Source organism: Anolis carolinensis, chromosome 3 (assembly GCF_035594765.1).
Source record: "Anolis carolinensis isolate JA03-04 chromosome 3, rAnoCar3.1.pri, whole genome shotgun sequence".
In the NCBI taxonomy this organism is placed as follows: Eukaryota; Metazoa; Chordata; class Lepidosauria; order Squamata; family Dactyloidae; genus Anolis; species Anolis carolinensis.
Genome location: NC_085843.1, coordinates 141,791,495 through 141,805,755, shown reverse-complemented (window position 1 = coordinate 141,805,755; position 14,261 = coordinate 141,791,495).

Genomic DNA, 14,261 nt, shown 5'->3' with positions numbered 1-14,261 from the left:
ATTCTTCTGTTGGAAGTAAATAACTGGATGTCATAGATTCAATTCCTGTTGTTTCAACGGCTATTGGAGCAAAATTGCCATCTATTGATATAGATCACCTACTATAGCTCTGCGAACCACTACTCTAGCTTTGTCACTTTTCAGCCAAGAGAAGATCAATCAAAATCATGGAAGCTTCAAACACATCTGTTTACTGTGATAACTTTCCATGAGACACAATGATCGGCAGTCTCCAGTGGGATACACTAATGGATACAATCTTTCAGCAAATGGAATCTGACAACCTCTGCTCAGTCTCAATGCATCTAGTTGTGTCAGGGAATATCTGGCGGCTCCAAGCTGCTTGCCAGTACTAGGAACCGCTACTAAAACAAAATACTAAAATATTCCAAATCTCTATAAAGAACAGTTTTTGACTTCTGCTCATGCCTTCCTGACACAATAGTCCTCCCTGTAATTACTAATAATATTATTCAGACATTGGATTGAGTATACCACCTGTGCCTTTGTAAACGGTCTAGGCTTTAAGCAACAGGTGCAAGAATGGATGATGGAGTGATGCAAACTTCGACACTTGCCATCTTAAGATGGCACCATTTGTTCCTGTTGACTCACAAAATGTTTTGTGCTGCTTGCGGCATCAGTCCTCTGGGATAGTTTTCTGTGAGCTCTATATAGGAATATTGTGGATCAAGTTGTATATTTCAGGCCTGGATTCCAGATGGCTGACTGTTTTCCTCATCCCGTTGGTGGTACATGATGCCAAGGGGATTTCCATTCTAGAGTCACAGGATTTTAGATGTTTTTATTTAACAGTCCTTCCAACAGTTGTTTTAATATGATCCTTCAAAGGATGAAGGATTTTTCCATATTCAAAAATGCTGTAAATGGCTCTGGCGTGTATTTAATGCATTCTTTTGTTAGTAACAGAGCATATCTTGGAACCTTGTGTAAAAGCTGGCCATTTTCAGCTAGGTTTTATCGGTTCAAGAATGGGCAGTTTCCAAATTTTCTTACTACATCAGAAAAAGAACTGAATGTGAGTTTCCTAAATCTTTGCAGTGCCTGAACAACTGTGACGTTTGTGTTATTTGTTGTAGCTGATGAGTTTGTTCTTTTCTGTTGAGGTAAAGTAATGATCTGGATCCAACAAGGCATTAGGTATACCTCATGCGATGGGGGCTTGTGGGGGAGTTATTGTTAAACTAGGATCCTCCATTCATACATGTGATTATAGATTAACCTATATATCCCCACAGTTATCATGTTTCCAGCTTGTAGTATTCTTCGTATATAACAAACTCACTGACCAGCAGAGTCCTGTAGTAAAGCTGTTTATTCAAACACCAGGAAGGCTACAGCCAAGGCTTTGGCTACAAAAGCATTGTATACCATCAGTAGTTTAAATACACTGCAGGTGTAACAACCGGAGAGTGTGGCTTAAAAGCACAGTATAACACATCTCCCCTTCATACATAATAACTCCACATCTCACAAAACAAAACAAAAATACATTTTATAGAAGTGTTAAAAACATATATATCAAAATTACAAGAAATCTCTCATTAAAACTTGCAAACTTATCTGTCACTAGGCAGATAAGACTAATCTAATTGTCTTCTTTGGGGCCAGAGGTCACTTGTACTTAGCCCACCGTTGAGGATGGTCTTCACCACCATCCTTCTAAGAAGTGTACCTTACAGGTTCGAACAGGCCTGCCATGCGATGTCACATATGTTGCCGGTCTATCTGCTGTTACATGTGTGTCACTTTTGTTCACAAAAATCCCTTTAGAATCATTATGTGTTGTATTTGCTTGAATTGTAGTTTTGGGTGTCTGTTGTTATAATTGACGCCTATTACGCCGATATATGCAACCTTCCAGGAAACCAAGTACTTAGGTAGCCTCTGCACTAGGCATGTTAGGAATTGTGGAAGTTTAAGTCCAAAAGTCCTGGAGGGCCGAAGTTTGCTCATGCCTGGTATGCACAATGGGAAATCCATATGCTATGAGGATGGAGTGGGAGGGAACTTGAGCTTTGCCAAATTCTTTACTGTTATTGCTATCCTGAGATCCACCAAACACATCACAGTATAGAGATTGTCCAGGTACATATGTGGGGATATATGTACAAATTAATTGAAGGATGTTCCTGTGAGCAAATCCTATTTTCAGCATCAAAAAACAGCTCAGAGTTTTATCACTCAGAAATCCACCCCTGGTTTTCTTTCCCCTGAAACTTTTCTCTTTCACTAACCTAATTGACACTGTAATCCTAGAAATGTATATATCAGAATAAGCTCCATCAGTCGCAGTGCAACTACTTCTGATATAGGGCTATACTGGAGAGGGGCAAAAGGAGAACAGACTTTTAATTGTTTAAAGATTTGATAAACCTTTGGAGCACTGACACACATTTTTCCACATTCAAGTACTCTTCTGTTTTTACACATACACTGTAAACCTTGATACCGAGCAGCCAATGGTAGGTCAAAAGTCCCTTATGTTGCTGCTATTGTTGAATTTCTGAGATATGGAAATCCTCACTGACTTACTACATATCACCCAGAGATCTACCTAGCTAGCACCCTTGAATTAGATCAGCTTCAGCCAATGTGAACACATCTATACATATAATAAAAGTGAAAATCGGTATGTGTGTATATGGCAGAGGTGTCCATTTTCACAAACTGCTTTGGCCCACAGTGCTGAGAGCCACCAAAGCCCTCCTTCCAAGGACATTGCAGGTTACAGCAAGCTAGTGTTCCTTTCTCTTTGCATTGGTATGGAATTTGCATGACCCTGTCCATGGCCTCTCCCTTAACCCTTTCCTATTCTTTTCTATGGCACACAGCAACTGAACATACTAGAGAGAAAGGTTTGGGGAGAATTCACCATGATTTATAGGTGTTGTAGGGACTGGGATGTATAGTTCACCTGCAATCTTAAGAGCATTCTGAACCCCACCAACGATGGACCTGGAACTAACTTGGCACACAGACCCAACACAGTCAACTTTGCATACTGACAGGGTTTAGGGGTGATTGACCTTGACATCCAGGAGTTATAGTTCACCAGTATTCCGTGAGCCCTCTGAACTGCAGCAATGATGGATCTGGACCAGACTTGGCACACAAATTCAATATGGCCAACTGGGAATACTGTTGGACTTTGGGGGTGATTGACCTTTAACTCAGAGTTATAGTTCACCTGTACTCTGTGAGCCTTTTGAACCCCACCAATGATGAATCTGGATTGTCCTTGGCATATGGGAGTTGTAGTTCACCCTTATCCAGAGAGCACTGGACCCAGCCGATGATGGATCTGGACCAAATTTGGCACACAGACCCAACATGGCCAGCTGTGCATACAAGCCTGGTTTGGGGAGGATTGACCCACAATTCTGGGAATTGTAGTTCACCCACATTGTTATGTATTTCCTAATGAGAGCATTCATAAAAGACAAAATCAAAGAGGGGTTTTTTTCTAATAAAAAGTGTTACTAATAAACTAAATGATATTACCTAACACCCCAAAACAAACAATACCTTTTTCAAATAACCCAGACACTGTTTTATTCAAGTACTAGCTTTTGTTCAAGCTAGTACTTGAATAAAACAGGAAAATTAAATATAATTGCAGATCTTTCTTTAAAAGCAGTTGGCCATAAAACATATAAAGTTGGTTGTTGTTCTTAAAAAATAATTCAAATTAAACATGATTGTTTCCTTGTGCTAAATGATCATATTTTAAAAAGGTAAAGAGCAGCAGTAATTGAGAAAATGATATATATGATTATGACTGGGATCAAAGCAGGAGATGAGGCAGACTTAACCCTTTCCTTCCCTGCTGCAGGGAATTTTCTTTGGGTAGTTTCAAAACAAGTATCCTTACACGGATGACAAAACAGAGGGAAATGTTGAAAACCTCTCCCGATCTTATTTAATTCCATCAATTATCAGCAACCTCCCAATCTGTGGTTCTTTTTGAATTTTTAATGTGTACTTGAAAATATACTTGGCATCCCCTCCCTGAACACTATGAACACAAATTTTAAGCGTATAGTTTTGGGAAATGTGAGAGATACAAGTGGAGCACTCAAGCAGGGTCATCAAACTGACAAGGCTGAAGCTGAACCATAACCTGGTCTAAATTATCTTTTCTTGTAATTTCTTGTGCATAATTGAATATATGATCTAATCAAATACATGATGTAATAATGAATAGAGAGAGAGAAAAGGAAAAAATGATTGCAGATTTGGGTGATGCAGGAAGAGTGTGGAAAAGCAAATAAACAGGAAGTTGGCAATTCAGCCATTAGAGTATAGGCATTCAACCAATGCAGTAAAGTGTAACATAACTCATTAGTCTTTCCCCAACAACTGTCATTTTTCATATAAGAAAGTTTTCCCTTATCATTTGTGTTGTGAAGGACTCAGATGTGATTGTCCTTTTAAAAACGTTGTCAGAAATGCTAAATGCCCTCTGGTTGCTGTAGGAACAGACTTGTTTCATCTTTGAAATATTAGCAGCAGCAATCAAATGAAAAGTGAGCATTTTGTAGAGGACATACAGTGCCTCCGGACGTTTCAGCTAATTTCTGTGATATAAAAGGGCTTTTCAGTAGCCTCAAAGAAGAAAATCCTTACAAAGAGGAGAGAAACCTGATTATCAAATGATGTTAGCTGGTACCATCTGCAAATACATTAGTCACGGTAATTGCAAATGTTATTTGTCTAAACTGAAAGGCAAGGGCTATGTATGTTTGAAGCATCATGCCTGAGAACTGCTTGAAGCCTAACCTGTTTGAATTTGCTTTAATATTGGACTTTCTTTCCTTTTATAGTAAGGATTCTAATTAAGACCTCTAATTAGACTATACACATGCCCTTAACTTCACCCAAAGCAATAATTCACAAACTGTGTGCCATAATTAAGCAATTAAGGAGGCATAGTTATGTCCAATGATATGAGAGCAACTCCCGTTGAACTTTACTAGATAGATGTGCATAGGACTCCATTAGACTCTTATGTGGGCCCAAATAGCACCTACCCAAAGAAAAAGCTACCCACTCATAATTTGTCACAGGCCAGTGGTAAATGAGGTCAGATATTAACCTGAATTGTAAAGGAGATGTGCAAAGGGCTCTTGTAGCACCTTTTGTAGATGAATGTCTACAGTATTTCCTCAGACCTCAGTCCACGAAAACATATGGTACAAACTTCCTTATCTCATGTATTCACTCAAGTGCTATAAGATCCCTTTGCATGCAGATAGTCCAGATTAGCACAGCTATGTTTTCGCATTTAAAGGAACTATTCAAGATGCTGAATCTAATTTGGGAATAGAACCAATGCCTTGGACATCTTACTCCAGAACAGATTCACTGCTCCATTTGTATCAAAGCTCCCACCTTATTTGACCATGCTACTATCCAGTCACATCTCACTGATGGGATAGCACTGTGGGCCTTCTACACATACCCTAAAATGCAGAAGAAACTGGGATAAAAGGGGTGGCGGTGGCTTAATGACATTTCACGAAAATGCAGGCTGATTTGGATTAATAGCTGAAAAAACGTGTTAAAAAGTTGTGCTTAAAACCTGATTTCGGCCAAAAAATGTGTGTATTTGCATCACTGTATATCCCTACAGTCAAGGAAAACACATTAGTTTGTTCGTATACCCATATGTGGACTGCTCCAACGCATGTGTGCATTTTAAAATCCCAAAACAGCTGATCTGGGCTGTAAACAAATTAAGCCACAAACACACAGGTGGCTAAATGGAAGCAAAAATTGAAAGTAATTACAGTGAGAACTCTCTGCGACCATTCCTTTGTTCTGATCTTTATGAAATTAAACAAAGCTTGAATTCATAGTAGGGTGAGGAAAGATAATGAGAAATCTGCTTGTGTGTACATTGAGATATGTGCACGAACGCGTATGAGATCCGGCTTATCTTGGAAAGTAATTTTTTTGTAAAAGAAAAAGAAAAAAAAAAGAGTAAACTTCTGCCAAATGTTCCCCATCCATCTTGCAGATTTCTAAAATGCATTACAAATGAAGGTGTCCGGATGGTGGGGGACCATTTACAGAGACTGACAGGTCTGTGTTTGGACCTTCTGTCAGATCCCACAATTTTTTGCCCCACTTATTTGTCCCACATTTTTATGCTGTCTGGAAGTGTCCTGAGTCACACAAATATTACAAGTGCACTCGGGTCTTTCTGTATAATTCAGATTTTTAATTGTAGTATGGATGGGTTGGTGATGGAATTAATTAGAGACAAAGACAGCAGAAAAACTGGTTTTCTGGATAAAGATCTCCAGATACCATAACTGCAAGTAAGTTATACAGTGGGCCTTTGGTATTTGCTGTGATTTGATTCCAAGACCACTGTGGATACCACAATCCATAGATGCTCAAGCTCTATTATATACAATGGCATAGTAAAATGCCATCCCTGATATAAAACGGCAAAATCACAATTTGTTTTTTTGTGAGAAAAATATTTTTAAGCTGTGTATGGTTGAGTCTGGGAATACAGAGTCCATGGATATGGAGGGCAGACTGTATTTTACCCATTCTAACTATGCAGAGGGGCATTAGCATTACTCATTCTCATATGAGGTTGCCCATTGTGGTTTTGCATGGCTCCCGATTGTGGTTTTAACTTCCACAGAAATAAAAGGAATGGACAACACATATGAGTCCTTCTTTATGTTTATACCTTCAAAAGGTAAGCCCTTAAGTGTTAATTCTATGTCAGTTATCAGGCTTTACAACCACTAGGCAAGATCATATAAAAAAGCCAAGGTCAAAACCAGATTTAAATGCTGTTTGAATTAATGAGAGATGTATTATTCACAGTTCAATCCCATCACACTACTTTCACATCACCTTACTCATGATTACCACTGGCTGAGCAATGCTAATTACAATTATTCTCCATTGACCACCATTGTTCTTAATTAAGGTAGGTGTTGATTTTTAAAGCACAATCTATATAAATGGAATTGTGAGTTTACTTACAAACCGTATAATAAGATATGGTTTCTTCCGTCTCAAAAATATATAAAAAAGATTTTCTAAACCAACAAGGATTTCCAAGCTAAAACAGAGTTTGAGATCAGAGTCTGAAATGGATTTGCAAAGTCTGGTTAAGAAGGAACCTAGTTAGGATTAAGCAGTTTCTTAGAGGTAATTCTAAACTATAGTTGAGGATGACCAGGCCAAGGAAGTGTATTTTATGCAAGAAAAGAGAAATGGTCAGAGATTATGCCTGCTTCCTCTTAGCCAAGTTAAATGATTACATGTTACCCCAAAAATAAGACATACTCATAAAATAAGTAGTAGCAGGATTTCTAAGCATTTGCACAATACTCCAAAATAAGACATAGTGATAAGCGTGCCCTCCCCGTTTTTCTCTTAAAACTTGCCTCCTTTGGAAGTTCTAGATTCCTTTTTAAAGTTTTGAAGTACAAGGTTTGCAGCAAGGCCTCCTGGGGCACCTTGGGGCGTGCAGTTCTCTCCTTGCCGGGCGTCCTCCACCCTCTCCCTCCAGCCTTGCTCACCTTTTCCCAGGCCCAGACGGGGGCCAGCAAAGCTGCCTTCTCCTCCTCTGCTTCCTTAGGCCCAACCAGGGCACTCAGCAAGCACGTGTGCTAGGCCACCTCCTCCTCCTTTCATTCCAGCTTCCATAGGCTCAACTGGGGCCCACTGGAGCGCTCAACGTGCATACACACTACTGCCACCGCTCCCACCTTTCATAGCCTCCTCTGGCCAGGCCCAGCCAGGGGCCAGCAAGGCCAGTCTCTCTCCCCCAGGACCCACCAGCAACAGTTCCAGAAGAAGACGACTTAACGTAGATTTGAATAAATGTAGATTGTTGTACCATACTTAATAAAAATAAGACATCCCATGAAAATAAGCCATAGTATGTCTTCTTGAAGAAAAATAAATATAAGGCAGTGTCTTATTTTCGGGAAAACAGTAGGTGTCTGCTGGGGCAGTGGAATACAGACCCAGGGAATGTGTGAAGAAATTCATTTTTTTTGTACAAGCCTGGTCCTTTCTGAGGTATACCACTGCCACAACCTCATAATGTCAGCCAAGCAATAAGTGCCACAGCTAATGTAATTAAAAGGCACTAAGTAACAGAGCTTGGAAAATATACTTTTTGGACTACAGCACCAAGAATGACCCAGTCAACATGGCTACTGATCAGGGGGATTTAGGGGTGTTAGTTTTAAAAAAGCAACTTTCCCTAGCTTCATTAGGCAATTTTAAAAAAGAGTCTCTTTATTCTTCTTTTTCAGTTAGAGAACAATGTGCATAAGCAAATAGCTGGTGATAGTCACTGGAGTACGTATGAAGACGTTAAAGTAGACATTGTTGTAGTGTTCAAGATTTCCATCTCTGCACTGAACAGAGAGTTCTGGTCAAAATAAGAAAGGAATATAGCCATGAGCGGAGGAACTGCTATTACACTTGTAGTTCACCTGATAACCTCTGACTCCTGTGATAATGTCTTCCTACTGAGACTTCCTTCCTGGTGTGAGGAAAATAAAGATACATAGTTGCTCTCAGCATCTCTGCCTCCATTTTTGGTCTCCCTTTGACTGCTTAGCAGTTCATAGAAAGTCATTTTTTCTCCAAAGTAAAGATCAGCACCTGGGCTAAACGTTTGCTCCAACATAGTTCCAGTGATTTGTGGTTGATGGGTTTCTTGCTGAGGTCTATAAAGTAAAATGTGTTCTCAAGGAGTTGAGCTATAATATGCCCCCCTCAAAAAAAAGTTTGACTCCTGCTAGCAGAAAGAGAAGAAAAGAAAAGATAAGGCAATTGAGCCCTTTTAATTATCTGTATTGTGGCCAGGGTAAGTGGCTCCGGCTGACACTTAGGATGACTTGAAGAACAAGTTGACAATATGAGGAGGGTGCTAAACTGTGTAGAATCCATGCTGAACATAGAAAGAATTTCCTTTTTAAAAGGGAAATAACAGGAGCAGCCCCTTTGAAGCCCACAATTTTATGAGAGCTTCGTCCTTGGCAGCTGAACTGTAAAGATGACTCGAGCCGCTCCAGGCTTTGCAAAATTACTACCAATGAAAGGTTGAGTAGTCGCTTTATCGTGAAGTTGGAGTGCCCAGTAAAACTTCAAAGGCATTGTGTGAGTTGAGCTTTACCTGTCACGGTGAAGAATATTTACAATAGGAAGATTTGGTATCTTTTAATAGTTAACAGGGTGATATTAATGTGAAGTCTTGGGTGCTAGAAGGTGCAGGGAAGTGGAGGGAAACTAAGGGTCCCCTTAACATTCTATTACATCATTTTTTAGGTCCTTGGAAATCCATCTAATGAATGTAAAAATCTACAAAGGAAGACATAATGTTTTGTACTCTGAGGTGTTATAATGCAACTAAATCCTTGATTCCTTGGGCAGTTGCTAAGTGTTCTGTCAGTGTCCAGTACAGATATCATCTCTCTTTAATCAATGTTCTGGAAGACTAGGAGAAATCAAAAGTGCTATTCAGAGAATAACTCATGTCTTCAATCTCTTCCACTATCAGGAAACACTACTAAAAACTTCTGATTAGGCATGGAGGACTTACTTTTTTGTCCAATGACTCCCAGAAGTCTTTCAACAAGCATGCTTACTGGTTTTCCTGGCAGGAGAATCTGACCAAAGGCTAGCTTTTGATTACAGGAAGTGCTTGCCACTTGATATTTTCCTAAAGTCCTACTCAAATTGGAAGTAAAGCCCCCTTGGTCCAAATACTCCACTAACTCAAGGTAATAGTCCTGCGTTAAAGAAAGTGGCTTCTAGGAGACAGAGGCATCTATGAAAGCCTTGCCCTTGAAGCGTCCCTTGCCCTCGTGCTGGACAGACACGAGGTAGGGAAAATATGTGAGGCTGAATTGTGTACTAGTACTACTACTACTACTACTACTAACTTTATTTTTGTATCCCGCCACCATCTCCCCGCAGGGACTCGGGGCGGCTTACATGGGACTAAGCCCAACAACACAATTAAAATAGAGTAGACAAAAACATAATATACAATTCACAGTATAACATAGGTAAAAACAACAGTACAATATAAAACAAAGTATTATAACAGTAGTTTATAATATCAACCAACCACCAGACACAATGTCTATCATCTTCATGGGAGGGAAGACTAAGACAGCAATATAAAATAGGCGATGGTTAAAGTGCATAAAAGATAGGGACTTCATAAGGTGCGAGATCAATTATCAATAATATCATCTGGAGCAAGAGCTGGATTAACTAATGATTGTCTCGCCAAAAGCCAAACAGAACATCCAAGTTTTCAATTGTTTCCTGAAGGTGGATAGGGAGGGAGCTAACCTAATCTCCCTGGGGAGGGAGTTCCAAAGCCTACCTGTGACAGCACGTTGGGGGAAAGAAAGGCTATGCGTCTGGCTACCCAAGTGGCGATCGGTTTACCCTTTATTATACCTCAAACTTTAAAGTAAACACTCTTGAAGCTGGTTACAGATAACCAAAAATATGTTTATTGAACACAGGAAATGGTAATTTCAAGCAGGACTCTTGAATGTAGAATCAGAAACATATAATAGAAAACAAAGATTGTAGATTGAGTTTAATTACACAGAAAAAAAAACTTTTACTGTATTAGAAATAATATGAGGTAAAATCACTGAAATTATACAGAAATAGAACTATATTGATTGAGAATGAAGGCTATAAAGACATATGAGGCAAGCACACAAGCTATGAGGAAACTATAAGGTAAGATAGGTATTAGGCTGTCAGGTGAGTTAAGTACCAGCTGTGAGGTGAAGGCTTTCTATAATGTAAGCACAAGCAGTGCTGGTATATGCTTTAGGCTATGATGGTAACTATAAGCTATGAAATATACTATGCTATAGGTCGGCACAAGCTATGTTGTGACTATAAGGTAAGTACGTGACTTAGGTTGCCTGTTTGAATTTGCCAGGCCAAAGAACCAAGACCAATTCTAAGACCTATCTCTAAGAGGTTTTGCTCTGGAATAAAAATGGAGGGAAAAAAGCCTCTAGAGCAGGGGTCCCTAAACCTTTTAAGTGTCAGGACCCAGGCTGCAGAGCACCAATAACCATACGCAGAGGCCAGAATCTATCTAATATCTTTATTAAAGAAATATATAAAGTCAATAAAAACAAGTGTAGAATATAGTTCAGAAGTAGACCTTCCAGGAAAAGTCAAATATAGTCCAGGAAAACAATGTCCAATATATGATATTAAAGTCCAAAGTTATAATCCACTTCACCGAAACACACACTATTTGGCAAGCAATAGTGTGGGGAACTGTCCATAGTCTTTGAGGCTTAAGGTAAATCCGAAGGAAAGGAAAACAAGGCTGGAATCCGAGAAACAGGGTCCGTGGTTTAAAACGCAAGGCAAGGCAAGACTTGAGACTTGGCAAGGTCCAACTTGAAACAAGGCAATCGTGGAACAAGAACTGAGTCCATAGAAATCCGTGGAACAAGGCAGGGCTGGGAACTTGATTCAGAAGCTGGGAACTGGAGTACGAAGTCTACACACGATCTCACTCCACGAGCTGACGAATTGACTCCGCATGGAATCCTTGTGGCCAAACACCTATATAGGATCTTGTTTTCCCGCCAAAGAACACTTTCTCTGGGTAACAAGAAACGAAACCTATTCTGTGTCCAGATGCAGGACTCCTTAAACTTTCCCAAGGGAAACAGACTTAATCATCTAATTGTCTGGCAGCAATCCTGGCGCTCCTGCGAGTCGCCTCCCGAGCGCTTCTATCTTGATTATAATAAAGGCGGCGAGAAAATGGGGGAGATTTCTGCTCAAGGCTTGTTTGGCTGACTTCTTGTGGGCAAACATCTTGCAGCTGCAAGGGCTCCAAATCCGGCAGAAACGGTGGGAAATCCAAGTTTTCCTCTTCATCTGTCACAACAGTACTAGGAACGGGACTACATGGCCCATGAGTCATCACATTAAGCAAAGGGCCGGTCCACAATCCTTCAGACTGTTGAGGGGCTGAATTATCATTTGAAAAAAAAATACAAACAAATTCTTATGCATACTGCACATGTCTTATTTGTAGTGCAACAACAACAACAACAATGAAAGAACAATACAATATTTAAAAATGAAAACAATTTTAACCAACATAAACCTATTAGGATTTCAATGGAAAGTGTGGGCCTGCTACTGGCCAATGAGATAGTCAAATTAATTAGGATTGTTGTTGTTGTTGTGTGCCTTCAAGTCACTTCAGACTTTGGCGAGCCTAAGTCTAAAATTAATTATTTATTTACTGCATTTATTTACTACATTTATATCCCACCCTTCTCACCCCGAAGGGGACTCAGAGCAGCTGTATGTACATACAATATATTATATTATTAGCATAACACAATATTAGCATTATATATTACTATATTGAACTATACCACTATACTATTATATAATATGTAATATATAACATATAATTAATATTATTATATGGTATTACTATTAGTATTATATTGTATAACATAAGATTATTATCAATATTATATGTATATACAATATATTATATTATTAAAACTGATATAAAAATATTATATTATAAAACTGAGGGCGGGGGCCAGGTAAATGACCTTGGAGGGCCGTATCTGGGGACCCCTGCTCTAGAGCCTAGCTCCCAGGCTGAACCATCTCACCCAAACCTACATGGGAGTCCCAAGCTCCACCCACAAAACAAGAGCCAATGGATCATTCCACCCAAGAACAACAAACCAGGAAATAAGCAGGAGAGAGAAAACCAAGTAAGACATCACACTACCTATCTACCTCCCTGACTCCTGCTGAAGACCTCAGGTCTTCTCTTAGACTCATAAATAAAATTTCCTAATCTTCTGATAGAGAGCCAGCATGGTGTAGTGGTTTGAGTGTTGGACTGTGACTCTGGAGAACAGGGTTCAGTTCCCTATTTGGCCATGGAAATGCACTGTGTGACATCGGACAAATCTCACACTCTCAGACCAAAATCTGTGATAGGTTCACTTTAGGGTTCATATAAGTTAAAAAAGTCTTGAATGCAAACAACAAATGTTTTGACACATTAGATTTTTTCCACTTCAGTTACTGTATTTACTCGTGTATAAGGCACCATTGAATGTAATGTGGACCTCAGTTTCGAAGGTGTGCATTACAAAAAAGGATTTGCTGTCGAATATAATGCACCACATCACTTCTCCAGCCTCACACGGTTCCCAACTTGTGAATGAGGCTATTTGTCCACTCCCTGCTCTCTTACTTGCTCTTCACTGGCACTTGTGCAGCCACTGCCATCACCTCCTCCTCGTCTCCTGTTGGGTCAGTTACTCACAGAGTGGCCATCCCGCCACCTGCTTGCCTCAACCTGGCAGCTTAAGAGCTCATCAGACAGGTAAAGAGAACCTGCACCCTATGCATCAAGTCAAGCTCTCAGACTGCCTGGTTGAAGCGAGGAGATGGAGCTCAGCGAGATGGGTCAGCCATTGCATGAGTGACTGACCTGATGCGAGAGAAAGAGGAGACGGCGATATCAGTATCTGCAAGGTGCCCGCATCCCTCAGGGTGCTGCTAGGGAGAACAAGCTATAAAGTGGGTTTACATACATAATTCTAATGTACGCCTCAGTTTTGGCAATGTAATTCAGCCAAAAAAGGTTCACATTAGATTCAAGTAAATATGGTAACTAACTGCATTCTTACTTTTGGATAATGGGTGCTTCTAGACCAGCCTTACTTAATCATTTCATCCTGGAGGAACCTTTGATATAATTTTCACACAGAAGAGATTCCCTGAATAAAGAGCATTACATCTCCCACTCATCCACACCCCTCTCTCCCCCCTTCCATGATCTTTTGTGGAACCCTAAAATTCCAGGGTTGTGAAGATCTGCTCTAAACAGATGTTTTCCAGGGACTAACAAAGCTTTCTCTTCCCACAGTCAGAATTGCTGTTGACTTCTTCCACTACAAGAAGATATTTTGTTCTCCCGTTTTTGCATCAGTTCAGGAACACTATTCCTATGACTTTTTTTTAAAGACACAATTTTAATCATGCATGCTGTAATTGGTTTCCCCTCTTTAAAGTAGTATTTTAGGGGCAGACCAGGGGTGTATAGGTGCCTTCAAGTTGTTCATTGATTGATGGTGACCCAATTAGCATCCATCTTCAGCTTTGTCTCAAGCACCAAAAAGTGTTGGTTCAGCCCTGGA